The sequence below is a fragment of the Gavia stellata genome, chromosome Z (assembly GCF_030936135.1).
Source record: "Gavia stellata isolate bGavSte3 chromosome Z, bGavSte3.hap2, whole genome shotgun sequence".
Lineage (NCBI taxonomy): Eukaryota > Metazoa > Chordata > Aves > Gaviiformes > Gaviidae > Gavia > Gavia stellata.
The window spans coordinates 71677924-71693876 of NC_082637.1; positions in this window are offsets into that span (position 1 = coordinate 71677924).

A 15953-nucleotide genomic window follows, 5' to 3' on the forward strand; every position below is an offset into this window, starting at 1 on the left:
AGTTCAGTTAAGACAATTGTATTTTTAAAAAAGACAAGTGAGCCAAATCCCTGACAGCATGCTGCTTTTGTTATACTGTTTAATCATTCTTCTCCTTCATGTAATAGATACTTCAGTTGCATAAACATATTTTGTTGTATCATAAAATGACAATCTGGGATTGCTTCAAATATCTTAATGGTTCCTTGTTGTGTAGTACAAATAACGAAGCTTGGAGTGCATCCCAAGAATCATCTCAGTACTCTCCCCAAATTCATTGTGTCATCTCTAAACAAAGTGGTGTGATCATAATAGGCAAGAACTAAAGACTTCACCATGGGGAATGATGACTTCATTTTAACAGTATGACTGTTCTTCTGAAACTGCAACAAAGCTGACTGTTGCCCAACAACTGTTTACTGTTGTTGCCATCTCTGTTGCCATGCTGTATCCCTTACTACCATCAGAGAGGGTTTTATCAGATTGATATAGGTTTCCCATTACCCCAGCACCTCACAGTTCAATGGACCAGTTGCTACCACAGCATAGAGATGGGGCCAAGCTAAAAGTTCATCTAGGAGACATCTTCCACTTGCACAGCCATCAGTTTTCCTTGCCTGAACTCTCATTAGAGCATTGCTTATATATCCCGTACCGAAAAGCAACTCAGAATCTTTATCATCCAAGTATCTATCTAGCAGTTGTGGAATGATGATACTCACCAGCAGTCTGAAGCAACCAGCAGGACTCAGGAACCTAAACGAGCCTATTGCCTCATCTACCATCAAACCTACCACAGAAATGGTATCTAACCACATACAAACGCCTCCCATGCAGAAATCTGAGGGTATTCGGTGTGGTTGGTGTAGTCATTTGCCAGACCAACATTTGCCATTGCCATGACTGTTGTGCCAAACAAAGAAGCTTTCCTGAAATTAACAGAAGGGGAAAGAGGTACTGTGGTGGGAACTGAGTGACAAATTGGGAACTGGAAAGAAGTATGGGATGAAGGCATTGCGAAGTATGAATTGTATAGGTGAAAGAATGGTGTCCATGTATCTCTAATAGAGGAATGTCATAGATATTGCCAATTGAGACAGCATAAATTTCTGACAACCCCTTTTTAAAAGTTAAGCTTTGCACTGCTGTAAGTGTATATCCATTATTGCTTTTCTGCTGACTCATCCTGAAACAGATCTCAGGATGCCTTTACAAAATGCCACATCTTTTGCACACACTTGGTTATTTAAAAGAAAAACATTGAATGTGAACATACACAGCTGGTTACAGGCATTTAAAGATTCTCTTAGCCTGTATTGTAAATACTGTCAGCAAAGTGCTTTTGTTTGCAATTGCAAAAGAAAGAGGCAGACAAGCAGCAAGACATTATTTCTGGAATTTTAAAGTTAAAAACAAGAATTCCAGGAATGGTCCAAACAATTAGAGAACTGGAACAATAGATATCCAACAGGAGGGGTGAAAAAAAAAAAGAAAGGAAATTCTGAACATCTGCTCACTTATTTACATTACATGTTTTAAATTGTGTAGAAGGATTGTTGCCTCAAAACCAAAAGAGAAAATAGTAAAGCTCTAATGTTACATCTTTCGTGCTAAAAACTTCATGCAAACACACTCCTTTCTAGTTCACCTAGAAAGTCTTGTCTTTGTGGTTGCTTCCAAAAGTATCCTACCTTTTCTCTTTTGTGTAAAATTGATTACCACAACAAAATGACTGCCTCATCAGAAGATGCACACATAGACCTAACCAAGCATCCTATCATACAGAAAGGACCACTCCCTCCAACAGCCTCAGCAATCAGATCTTGACCATGGAATCCACTGGGACCATCTGGTGAAATGAAAAAAAAGCTGTACAAGTGGAGACCTTGCTAGGTTCCAGCAAAATAGGTAAGTACAAAATAGCCCAGCAATACAGGCTGTAAGTAGCAAAATAATACTAGGGGCTTGCATTTGGCATGCTGGTATTGCAGCTTTTTCTTCTATTTTTTATTTTTTTTTTTTTATTCTATTGGTTTTTTGCTTACTCTTCAAGAGCCTCTCAAAACTGAGATAGCATGCTGACGGTTGAATCCTTAGCTTTACTCTTGCCAACTGTAGACAGAAGTGCGTAGGTACAGCTGCTAGTTAGCACACCTACCGAGGCAAATCTTGCTACATTGCAGTGGTAGAATATGTGTATATCTTCAGCAGCAAACATGAAAAATTAATTTCAGTGAAAAATATGAAAATGACACTTTGCGTTAATAGGAAGTAAAACATTTCAAAAGTATTGGACTGTATAACTTCAAAATTATTTTCATTTTGAAGTGTGTTTTAAATTGTTCTCATTTTATTTTTAAACAATCATTTTCTTTGTGTTATCTTTTTAAATATCAGTTATGACACAGTGAACAATGAAATAGCTGAATATAATTTCCTAACATTTGTAATTCATTTACTGAGTAAAACTTAATATACTTATTACCAAAATACCTACAGTAATTCTAATAACAAAAGTAATTATGAACAGATATATAATAAAATGATAACTTAAAAACATATACTACAAAAATAAGGAAAATGTATCTACAAAGTTCTAAATCTGAAGTAAAGCATTTAAAGTTCAGTAAAAACACTTCAACTAAAGTGAAATGAAAAATACGTAGAAATGCTGGAATTTTTCACCAATTGGATTTATTGCTGCAGCCAGCTCTGTGCTTTCTGGGGGTGTGATATATACAGGCAAGAATGTCACCACGTGACTTTTGGTGTGTTAGCAAATCTTCAGCTCTCTGGTATCAAGGAGGGTGCAATTTCATCTTACACGTCCTAGTGGCAACACAGGCTTTAAAGTTTCCTGTCCTCCTTCAGTCTTGACTATTTATTCTTGCCCCCGTGCAGCTGTTCACCCCCTCCCGTGCTGAGCCAATGTTATGGTCTGTGAGAGCAATGGGAAAGAATATGAAACACCCCCATCCCCTCAAAGAGGAAACAGAGAAAGAGGAAGAAGGGAAGCAATGATGAAGTGTTGATTGTGCCCTTTCCATTCATATTTAATGAATTATTTGCTTCTCCAAAGTCTATGTAAATATTATCAATGCCTCTACAATATCACTCTCTGAGTCACCATCTGGCATGGTACTCTTCCCACTTAAAATCTAGACATCCAAGGGCTGACAAGCTAGACCGAACCCTGGGTTAGCGTAACAAAACTGGATTCTTATCAAGAATATTAGGATAAAGCCAAAGTAGTGCAAGTGGTAGGACTTTGCCTCCTAAACTTTGTGTTTAGACTCTATTGAATTAACAAATTAATGACTTGCATGGGGGTTGCACCCACTTCTTCTAGGCAGCATTGACTGAAGAAGACACTTTTCAGTTATAATAACATTAAAACAAAGAAAGCATTCTCAGAGGAGCAGGTGGGAAAGGAATCGAATCACCTTTTTCTCAGCCACATCAATGTTGCTATTTCTCCTGGGCCCAGAAATGTCAAGGAAAAAATACTGTCCTCCACCTTTGAGGTCTTTGGCTGGGAAGCACTGTAGGAATCTCACATAAATTATCATTGATTCTTAACTTACTGTATGCTGTTATAGAGCCTACAACGCATACTTCACGTCAAAGAGGTTTATATAGTCCTAAGATTTCTAAGGCAAAGGTAATAAGCTTAAAGAGCATTTTGCAGAATCTTTCTCAACTGAAGAAACGTGGTGTAATGGATGGGTGTTTGTTTTTCAACTGAAGTCACTGTAAGATAAAAGACTTTATCCCAATGCAGACATAACAGAGAACAGAAAATGTAAACCATCTGCCTGTGAAAAAATGTAAAGGATTTATGGAATGGTTGGGAGGACTTCTGCACAATGTATAGGCCATAACAAGCTTTTGCTTTTGATCAAGAGGCAGGATATGCTGAAACAGCCAGATTCTTTGCCAGCACATGGTAAGAAAAACATAGCAGTCGGTAGAGAGACAATTCTGACTTTACCATGTGTTTGGAGACACTTCGTCCCAGACCTATTCACTTCAGCATTTTACCACTTTAGCATTTATCATCTTAGGCTGTTTAACAGAGAGAGCTTTACCCTTGTCTTAGATATACTTAAATAAACCAGCTGCACACCCAAACTTCTCAGAAAGATTATACAGCATATACTGCCATAGGAGCATCAGAAGAAGGCCCACCGTTTGGCTCCCTACATATTAACTTAGTGTTGCTTAAAATAGATGTCACAGGACAGATGTGTAGATTCAGAAAACCACCTAAAACTTGATCGGGTAAAATGGCTGATGTAATCATCGGACTCATTCAGTTGTAATACCAGGAAAGACAGGAGGTCCCTTTGGGTTCAGTGATCCTGCAGTTAATTCATCTGGGTTTGACAGGTGAGAGTAAGACTGTGGTTGGAGGCAGCAGCAGGTTTTGCAGACAGGAAATCACAGGAATAGAGAGTCTTGGGGAGAAAGCTTAGTCCAAGATTTACGTTCCATTATTGCTATTCAGGAACCAATAAAGCCAAATCCCTCAAAACACAGCTAAGCTATCCAGTTGTAGGGCACACTGTATTTCACCGGACAGCAACTTTTTTCTATGCTCTGGGGTCATGGAAAAGCAGAGATACTGTTTGAGGGCGTATCAGTGTGCTCCAGGTCGTATAAAAAACTGAGGAGGAGCACAAGGTTGTTGTCTTGAATTACCCTTTCACACTTTCTATGCTGCACCTGTCTCTGCATGTCCTCTCAGGAGCCCCTTTCATTTCTGCTTTTTCTTGTGACTTATCTGCCTTACCCTTGCACTTTTTAATGGATTGCTAAAGCTGAATCCTCTCAAGACTGGAGAAGAGAGGCAGGAGACACTTTGGCACAACGAGGCAGCACAGATCCTCAGACTGATGAGCAATCTGGCAATCTGTCATGCATGAATGACGAAACCCAGGAGGCGACCTTATAAAGGAATAATGTCATGTGTTATGGTAAAATCTATCCAGTTCTGAAGATCATCTTACGACATAGACAGAGCAAGCAGCTGCCCCTCTCCAGGCAGGTAAGTCACGGTTATAATGAGCAGAGGCAACAGCTACTAAAGGATGATGGACATGGATGATCCATCCATTTGCCAAACAGAAAATATTTAGTACAAAAGGAAAAAGAAGGGCAGAAAATAGGGGTTTTGAGCATCAGAAAAAGCAATCAGAATTTTTCACCTGCACAGAGTAGTAGATTTTGGTGTAGTCTTATTCAGAGAATGAATTGAGTGTCTTAGTTGAAATAGGTACTTAATTCTCTCCACAATAAATAGATAGATGGATAGATAGATAGATAGATAGATACTTAATTCTCTATAATTTTGAGCTCCTTTGATGGCAAAGGGCTGTCAAGTAACTTTGTCATGAACCAGTGACTGAATCAGAAATACATTTTATCTGTAATGGCTGTAACAGCAATTATTAAAAGTTATTTTGTGAGCTGTAAGAAATGCACATATTATTTTGAATTTTTTTATTTAGTTATTTTTTTGTTTCCTTTACATGGTATTTACTTGTACCAAATAGCTTATACTTTTGGATCCAGTTAAAATAGCCACTTTTTTAAGCATACAGTTTTGTTTCTTGAGTATAATTGCCCTACCCACATGAAGAAAGCTCTCCCAATGTGATCAACATGAAAAGAGCTCTTGAGAGTAATCAAGTTACATCACTCACGGTGATGTGGATTATATAAAACATGGGAGTCAAATCTTAAACCCTAGCAAGAAATAGTAGAAAGGACTTCAAATAAACCGTTTCCTTATATGAAGATCCATAGTGACAGAAAAAATTATAGACAATGGGAGGAAATAAATTCATACAAGAAGAATCAGGATTAGTATTCATGTAAGGGTTAAAGCACTCTTCTCTTTTTCCTCTGTAGATGAAGATCTCATGATAATAACATATGCAATGTCGTTATGACATCACGACTCCCATAAACACAAGATATCAATTATTTTTTTTTTAAATGGCTGCATATACCAATGTTTATTTATTAGAATACAGTTGGCATGACTGGGGGATGGAAAACCAATAAGACTTTCCAAACCCTAAATACATTTATCCAATCCTAAATAATAACTCATCTGGGAAGTCAGGGATAGTTTTGGTTACTCTGTTAAAGAGGGCAACAACTTCAAGAAAAGGATCTGTAGAGCTTGAATTTTGTTCTTTATACATCATGTAAGACTAAGGAGCTAAGAGCAGGCACTGAGTCCATTTACTAATTTACAAATGAACCCTCCAGCTCAATGGCAAAAGAGGGCTTTTACACTAAACTTCATACCTATTGAATTACCCAACTCTAGCCGATTGCTCATTTTTTTAATTTATCTGGGTTTCTATACCACAATCATTACATGTCATTGGAATGTCTCGAACAGCTTATGCTATGCCTATCAATGCTAAATGGCAGCTATTCTTACTAGTATTATCAGCATACAAGTCCAAGGAAGAAAGATTTTTCCGTCTGTCCTCCTTCATACTTTTGAACCTGTTGATCCATTTCAGCCTGTGTGGCAAAACTAGACATCTCAAAGATATTTAAATACCCAGATGTTAATATCTACAGAGAGAGAAAATAAAATCTGTTATTCTTACTGAGGGCAAAGCTGGGGAAAGAGCTATTCCCCATTCCCTTTGGCATGGGGTGACAGGCCATTCGTCCCATGTGCATTGGCTGACCCCTCGGCATGTGGCACTGCCTAGCTCATTAGCTCATTCGTAACTCTAGCTTGTGTTTCTCTCCTCACCTCAGAAACACAGGGGATAAAAAAAAAAAAAGACAAGAACATAGAGGCAAATGCTGAACTGGAAACACTGCCAGCACAGGAAGATCTCAAGTTACTGAGGTGCAGATCTCATGGGATACTGGAAGGGAAACTGGCTTATTGCGGGGAGAGGTGTTGGGTGACAGAGCATACAGAGGAGGAGGTCAGGCTTCATGAGTTCTGCTGTTCGTGGAATAATTTGTCCTCCCTTCTGGTTTACTTACTGTGTTTAAGCAAGCATACGGAACATAACTGTTCTAATAATGCCTTCTGAACTGGGCAAATATTTAGGAACTGAATCCTAATATAGGTTCTCTTTCTCTAGTTGTTGTGCATTAGATGAAGGTGTCATGGGATATTGCTGCTCAAAAGTAATGCTTGGCTAAAGCTGTCTGGGTAAGAATGGGTGATCATTCCGATTCCAGGAGACGACACTCATGTCCAGCTGTGTGGAAAGGAGGAGACAAATACATTTACAAATTCCAAATAGGAAAGTCTTCAACTGGAAAGATGTCCCTGTTGCAACATGTAACTGCCTCCCCACCCTTAAAAAAACCCAGACAGATAATTTCTCCCTTTTGCAGTCATTTGTTTACCTCTATTTAACAGGAAAACTGAGAATATCATGCAGCTCTCTGCATTCCCCTTGCAGCTGGAATAAATTGTTTTAGATTTATTCAGACTAATTTAGGACTAGAAATATTAGTACACCTTTACTCTTCTCAAAATCCAAGGTACTCATTTGACACTCCAACCCACCTGTTTTGTTTGCCTTCACAATTGCCAATCAGCTTGGCAATGGACCAAATCCCGTCAGGATGCTCTGGTGCTTAGTGAACCCTGAAAAGCACCAGGTCAGTGGGAGCTTCAGGGTATGCAGCACCTTCCAGAATCAACTGTTTTGGCGTCATGGACGTTGGCATCTTGTCCTTGAGTGGTTAACAAGGGTATACTTCACCACATGATATGCTCAGGAAGACACATCCACCCAGACGTCAGTTGTTGGGCTTTTAACACTTAACCCTTGTTTCTTTCCTCAGAGTAGTGATTATCTTCCCATGCATTACCCTGCTTTGCTGGGTAGACTCCTAGAAGCCTAGCTCTCCAAATCCACTGGAGAAGAAGCTGGGCTGTGAAATCCAAGCAGCAGGAAGGGACTCCAATCCCTTTTTCTTGTTTAAAATCATGTTTGACATTTTGGTTTTTCTGAACTCTGGAAGCCAATTCACGTAAGTAGGTAGACAGAGACCTGCAATTCCTTATATTAAGGCAGAGCCTCTTGTTAGTACATTTAATGTACAGCTGGGCAGATTACAGGCCAGGATTTTTTCTGTGTGAAGAGAGAACTTTAATTTAGACTGCTTCTCTGAGGACTTTACTCTTTGGAAACAGAAACTGCTCCCTAGAAAAAAGATCACCAAAAGCAGAGCCTCAAAGCCCCTTTATGAACCTAGACTTATGGCAATAGTGGTTAGGTGTTCAAACGCCTTTTAAACATGACCTTATGGACCTTCTTGTCTTTGCACACACAGTCATATTTTGAACCACTTAGGAATGTTATGATTTGTGGTTTGATATGGCCTGTGGTTTCAGATTGATGCTGAGCTTGTCGTTGAGGTTACCCTGGAGAGACAGACAGATTTGTTTAGATCATTCTTTGCCAGTCTTTGCTAATCTTTGCACTCTTTAGAGGAGTTTGTGCAAACTGTAACATCTAAGAGGCTTCCAGAATTACAGAGGTCCCAAAAGAATACAAAAGAGTACAAAAATGCATGGAGCAACACTGGCACATTTGATCACGGGGTTCAGCCCCCCCATCCTACTTTCAAGACCTTGTATCAAACTTGCATAACCCCTCAATCTAGTTAAATACTCAGTTAAATAAAGATACTCTAGCTTCACAGCAAGATCTAGCTTTCAGTTCCCATTGTTCCTGCATAGTCCTATGCACTGAGGAGCAAGGATGTCAAAGAAGCTGGTTTGATCAGTGCTGTTCAGTGTCAGAAACGCAAATTGCAGGTTTATTGGTTTCCTTCCCAATGCACAGCTGTATGGACTGATGGCTCCCACTGATTCTGTGTGGAGTCCTGAATGGTTGGCACTGCTGAAAAGTTCAGCTCTATATTTTGTTAAAACTAGCATGATTTTTTTGAAACCCACATTCTCTACGGTCAGTGCTCTGGATTTCCTGATCCCGCCATTTCCTGGTACTAAAGACTGAGGAATAAAAATCGCAGATGGTATAAACCGGCAAAATCAATTAAGAGTCTGGCTTGTAACCTCTCCCTACAACCTTCATAACATAAATTAAGTTGGAGGGATATGAAGAATGACATAAAGATATTATGTTTTATATAAACATATAATGGTAACCATAAACACAGGCACGTTTCTCCCTGTATAACATTAACTGCCACCTGAAATTAAGAATCTTCTTTATCTTTTGAAAATATTAGATTTTTGCTGTTGCATTATACAGAAAATAAAAATGCTCCGCTTCTATTAGAGATGTTACATACTGAAACAATCATCTTTCTTTTATAGTCGTTTTAATGTAAGATAGATGAATGTGTTGGATATTTTATGTTTTCAAACGGAGAAAAAACATGCCAATTAAGTGAAGGTCAAATTTCTTGTGGTTGAACCCATGAAGTAAATACAGAACATATTTTGTTTGTTTGGATCTTGGGGGAACAAACTGTTTTTATGGTGGAGTAGTCGTATTACACTAAAGCAAGCCCTGTAATGTATTGCATTTCAAAATCACTTATTTATAAAATAGGGAAGGAACTAACATCCAATCACAAAAACTGGAAACAGTTCTGGAATGTGAAAACTTGAAAAAATGCAACTTTATTTTCGAAATGATAACATACAAAGGAGGAAAAAAACCTGCACTGAATGGTGTTGTAAACCTTCATATCACCAGGGTCTAATAGTGAAAACCTGTTTATCATATTTGACTTTCTTACATGAGTCTAATTCAGACTGGTCATTCAAAATGGCTACATCTGAAACATCCTGCCTTGCTAAACCGCACTAACCTCCTCATGATCCAGGTCTTCATGATGCAGTATTTTACCTTAATTCCCATATTTGTGTTTCACTAGGAAAATGTATGATAAAAATAAACATTGTACATCATCTTTATTGAATATGACATGGCAGGTATTTTGTAAGATTTACTAGTAAAATTGAAAAAGGATGGTAAAGGCCAATTACAGTTCAGAACTGCTTAGGAGGAGTGTCTGGAATCTTTTCAAACTTTGAAAATTGTTCCCTTTCCATTCAGGGACAAAACCAAGATCCTTCAAGATTTCCTGCAAAGAAACAGAGAATGAGAAGCTCGTAGAGAAAAACATTTTGTTACTGGAACTGCTATTTGACTGCAGGGCATCAGCAGTCCATGCACAGGTGCTGCTTTGGGATCTCCTTTGGTTTTAAGCAAAAATTGCATGGAGTGAACACCCTCATAAAAAATTCCTATCAACTGATTCACTCATTAACAGCTGTGGTCGCAACTAATCATTTTCCAAAAACCCTTATTTCGCAAAATTCCTAACCTGCTGAATTGATGCCTCTCGCCCAAGATAAACAAGCTGCTCTGTATTGATTTATGAATGGTTGCATTTGGGAATTACTATGTGGTAGGGAATGATGACACTTTTAAATAAACAGTGATGCTGAGCATGAAAGTGCTAGCCTTTGTTTGTGATCCACTGAAACACAAGGTGGATCTCAGTATTCCTAAAGGAGGAGTGAGGCAAGCTCATTAGTTTTAGGGCTACAAATAAACACGTGTTTCTAATTATATCGGTGAGTCACAGTACAGTGCGAATTAATAGGATACTTTTGTGTGCCTGAAGTCTGTCAACCTCTCCAAAAAACAATGTGCTTGTCCCTCTACCTTTCCCCAAGCACAGCCCATCACTAAGCAGCATTAGTCTGTCATCACAGCCAGGACAGTTTAGGTCACAATCCTTGATGTCCACTATACGGAGACGTTTATACTGTCACTACGTAAGCATTACACAAGGAAGTAACACAGCCTTTTTGCTGGTTGTGCCAAGTGGTATGAGTGCTGTGTGTGGTGGAGTTCAAGAAGTGTACTACTACATAAGTAGATCTGAAAATATCCCAGTCACACCTACTCAGACCACATCAAGCTCAAAAACATTTAAAAATCTACTTTTCAAGGCTATCCTCATAATAAAAGAGACAGAGAAGAGAACACATTTAAACAAAACCCAAACTTCAAAACAGGGATTCAAGACGGTCTTCACAACCTCTTATGGATCAACATTTTGCAGGCTATCACTTCTTCATTAGGGGGGTATGATTTTTCAGATTAGAAGTGCACTTTAGATAGCTACAACTCTATCTTCCTGATTGCTTAACTTTTGTAAGATTCTGTTCATTAAGAAAACACAGGAAAGAGAACAGAGGTTACCTAAATTGGAAGTTTTGTGTGGGTATTTGTTTTTTTTTTGGGGGGGGCGTGGGGTGGGGTGTTGTTTTAAACTGCAGAGACACCATGATAAGTTTAATTATGACAGTTGTGATTATTCCTCAGTCGCCACCTAACGGTAGACCATATGTACGCTGCACAGTCATCTTGGCAAAACCGTCATGTAAGTAAGGATATGGTTTATTCAGTTTGGACAAAGTACTTTTTCCATGGTTATGAAAAGAGTTTAGAGAAGTAGTAGGAAAAGAAATCATTGTACTTTTATCTATCTATCTGTCTGTCTGTCTATCTACCTAATCTCCCTCCTTGAGCCCATCCCTGCATAATAGCTTAGAAATTTCACAAGTTATCGCATTTCCAGTACATCTCTGATCCCATTTTCCTCCATAAGCATCAGCAATAACCCCTAGATCACTTCCTTGATTCACATTCCTCTCTGTGCTAGTTCCTCTGCCCAAACAATTCCATAAAAAAAAAGGCACATGCAATACCATTTAACTGTAAATTTATACTAAAACAATGCACTAATAAAACCAACACAGCTTTTATGTATTCACTCCAAGACCAAGAAGTTTTACAGCTCTCATTTGGACCTATATACTTTGGCAAATATGCTAGCATAACTCATGCAAATTCTCTAGCATGAATAAAATTGGTTTTATCCTGGAGCAATTACTGTGTTCACAAAGTAGAATAAATGTGGGTTTGGTATTAAGGTTTCACGTATGGTGGAAAAGGCTGTACACCTGGAGAAGACGTTCCAGAGCAGTCTGAAGGGAAAATTTCCCCCATAGTCCTCCCCAGTGGCTTGATAGGATCCATATTATTTATCCAGTCAAACAATTTGCTCTGCAGCAAAGCCACAGCCCTTCCTCATTTTCTCATCTGGCAGTCCTCCAGCAAACTTCACCCTGTGCAGCAGAGTCTCCCAGTAGTATCTTGATTCTTACTCTCCCATCCTACATTCATGAGTCATCTTTCTGTTTTTTCTTCAGAGATTTCTTCGTCTGCCCTCCGTGTGCCTGTCCTCCTTCCCATGTCTTTCTCCACCACCTCTCTCTCAAACTGTTTTTCCCGAACTGTCCTCAACTCCCATTCTCTCCTTGCCAAGAAACTCCTTTTTTCCGCTTCTACTCCCATCCCAAAGTTTTCATTGTCTTTCCTTTGAATCCACTAAATTAATGCATTTTGTCAAAAACAGACTCTTGCCTGATTCTAGGCAAGGAAGCTAAACGACCCCTTGTCCAGAAAAACTGGAGTTACAGTTGCCTTTCCAGCTAAATGGGGGGTCTGCAGCTCCCCAAGTGTGCTGTGAGCCAGTGGATTAGAGGATCTGCCTGAACATGAAGCTGTGACCCTAGCTGTCCACCAGACCACCTAGAAACCAATGCTACACTTGCACTGCCCTCTTGAAACTCTCAGCTGCTAAATCTTTACAAAGAAGAGTAAGATCTCTACAAAAACTCCAAAGGAGTAGATAGATTTTTTTTATACTGAAACCCAGAAACTCTAGGGTGGGGAAAAGAGAATGATTTTGTTGAGGCAAAGGAAACATATGGTGTAATAATTAGCTTGGGGACAACATAAAATGGTATTATAATGTATTTGCACTGGCCCTGTGCTAAAACTCTGTGTGCTAAACAGGTCTTTGTTTGGTCGTTAGTCACAGAAATTCCCAAACCTTTGCCACAATGTTTAAATGTATTAAAAAGACTGAATAAGTGGAAAGCTACTAGCAGCACATCTTCAGGCGATGGACTGTCTGTCTTGTCTTCACTGTTCTCCCTAATTTGAAACATCCCGCATTCAGCCTCTCTACTGCTGTCCAGACGCAGCTCTGCTTTCGCAATCCACCGTGGGGTGGGTCTGCAGCCTGAAGCTACAGAAGCACATCCTCAGCCCTTGTAGGGCTCTCAGCATCGTGGGGCTGCATGCAGTCCCCGTCCAGACTGGAAAGAAAGGAGAAGGAAGGGCAATTGCATGACTGAACCACAAGAAGCAGACACACACGCACATGCTGTGCATTGCAGGGCTCATCAGAGGCTGCAGTTTCCTTAGCTCTTCTAAAGAGTCCAGGCTCGCTGCTAATGGTGCCATCTCCAGCTAAGGAGATACAATCCACAAGATCAGCCTGGGAGGAATGTGTGCCTTCAGTTTGAAAGCTCACTTAATAACCCTTCGCATCTCCATTACCGATTCTAGCCCTTTCAAATGGTGTGATCTTACCAACATATTTGAACTGCTATTTGAAATTTCGTTGCTAAAAATGATGAGGAAAGCCAGGGGGAATGACAAGGAGAGGCATTTGAAATTCCACAAGCGTGTCCTCCTAAGAACAAGTATGACTGGCACAGCGCACATCAGTTAGTGGACATTATACGCTGTTACCATCAAACTCAGAGAGGAACACATACCAGCTGAATTGCTAAATGCACCTCTGAAGTATGAAACAACCTGTTATAGTCACTCTTATTTTTGACCAAGAGACTTTCCATTGCTTATATGCTTTTATATTTCAGTTCTTAGAAATCTAAATAATATCTAAAAACTGAAAAAAATGGATATCAAGCAAACTTAGTGACTTTGGAATATTGTTGATCCTTTTGGTGGAGAAGAGAGAAATTTTCTTAAAAGGAAGTATCACTTGGGAATCTCAGACTCTTGGCACTGAAATTTACATACACGTTGAAGGAATCCAAGCCTCCTCTCCTTTTAGTCTGCCATTTACTTAATAGGTAGTACTGCTGGGAGGGGGCTAGGGGAAAGGGGAGGCTAGGAGGGAATGCACCTTGCATATTCACCCCAACAGCAGCCCTATTACCTCTTTTGTGTCAGAAAGTGCACTAACATGGTATGAGTAATTTCTTATGTTTGCAAACACTTTTAACACTACATATTTAATACTACATCTTTAATACTACATATTTTAAACTACATAGCACTGACTATATCCAAATGCATTTGCTTCCTTCTTGTCTTTCTCTATTACTGCTTCCTCATCACTCACACCAGCTTTAGATAAATGTTTGTCAGAAAAGTAAAATTAGACTAACCAGCAACTGTCAGAAAAAACACACATATTTTAGAAGCAGTTTAAAGCTTGCTGCCTTTGACTTTACCTGAAAAAGATTTGGTTTTGCAAAGGCCTGTCCATTTTCCATATATATCTTTTCCCCATAAATATCCTATGTGTGTGTGTATATATATTCCTATACAAACATAAAGTATTTCACAACTCTGTCACACTTTCATCCCTAGATTATAAAATAATCTGTTTAGTTCCTTCTTCTTTTACAATCTTCCTTATCCTTTGTTTTCCTTCTGGCTTTTCTTTTGGGCAGCATTCTTTTTAAGCTGCTTTGCAAAAAACTACCAATTTCTTTTCACCCAAGCCCTCTCCTTAATATTTCCCTCCTGGGAAACCTAAGCGAGACTTAGCAGGAAGCCCTTCGTCATACATACTTATGAAAGAATTAATTTAAAATAATGACTTCATGCATGATGCAAAGACCTATTGAGTTACTACCTTACCACCTTCTCTTCCCTCATCCTACTATGTCTTGCTATTTTCTTGGTTTTGGTTTGGATAATTTTCTTCACCGTAGCTCGTATGGTGCTATGTTTCAGATTTGTGACCAAAACACTGTAGACAGCACACCCATGTTTTAGCGATTGCTGAGCAGCGCTTACACAGCATCAAGGCCATTTCTCATGCTGCCCTGCAAGTGAGCAGGCTGGGTGTGCACAAGAAGCTGGGAGAGGACACAGCTGGAACAGCTATAATTTGTGTTGTGCTAACCCACAACGCTTGGATATGAGTATTTTAGTAAACTGCAATCTAACTTAAACTAGAAAGATACTATAGTGGCATTAAACTACTTAAATGGGCTGCAACAGATTCCTAAGAACTGAAATTCCCAGGGCCAAGGGCGCTCATTTAATGGGGTGATACTTTTAAGCTTTTGGAATCTGTTGCACTGATGCCAGGAGGAAAAAGATGAGCACTATTTCTTACCTTGCTACAGATTTCCTGAGTGACTGAATTGTAAAATGCTCTGGCTGTTCCTACTTGCTCTTGTGTTTTTCCTGAAGGTCACCTCAGCAGTAGCACCTCTTGCTGGAGAGCTGGAATTCAGGCCTTTTGTGTAGCCTGATACCACCTGGGAGAACTGTAGCACCTCACGAAGCTTCCTCAGATGAGAGTCCTATACTACAAAGTCACATGTTACCCTCTGCCAAGAGGCTCTCATATTAACCTTCTCCCTCCTTTGCCTGCACCATGACTCCAGCATGCAGGTCTCTATAAAGGCTTGTCCCTAACCAACATTTACCTGTCCTTGTTTTTAAGCGAGTGGGGTAAACCTGAACCAGGATGCAGATGCCTGGATTAACATATTTCTATATAGCAACATATTCATATAGAATATGAATATAGAATATTGCCAGGGCAATCACATCTTGAATGAGTGCACAACACCTTGCAGAGGGACGGCAGCCAGGATGTGCCTTGCTGGACTTTGCTGGAGGTATCTGTGACGATACCTGTCCTGAAAAGATACAAAAGAATGACAGCCAGCCAGCCAGCCAGTCCTCCCTGGTGAAGCAGACTTTGTACAGAGACGCAGGCAGGCTAGTCTATGGCACACGAGATGCCAGGGTGTCTCAGGGAAGAACAAAACCATGAGTTCTGTCCTAGGATAACCC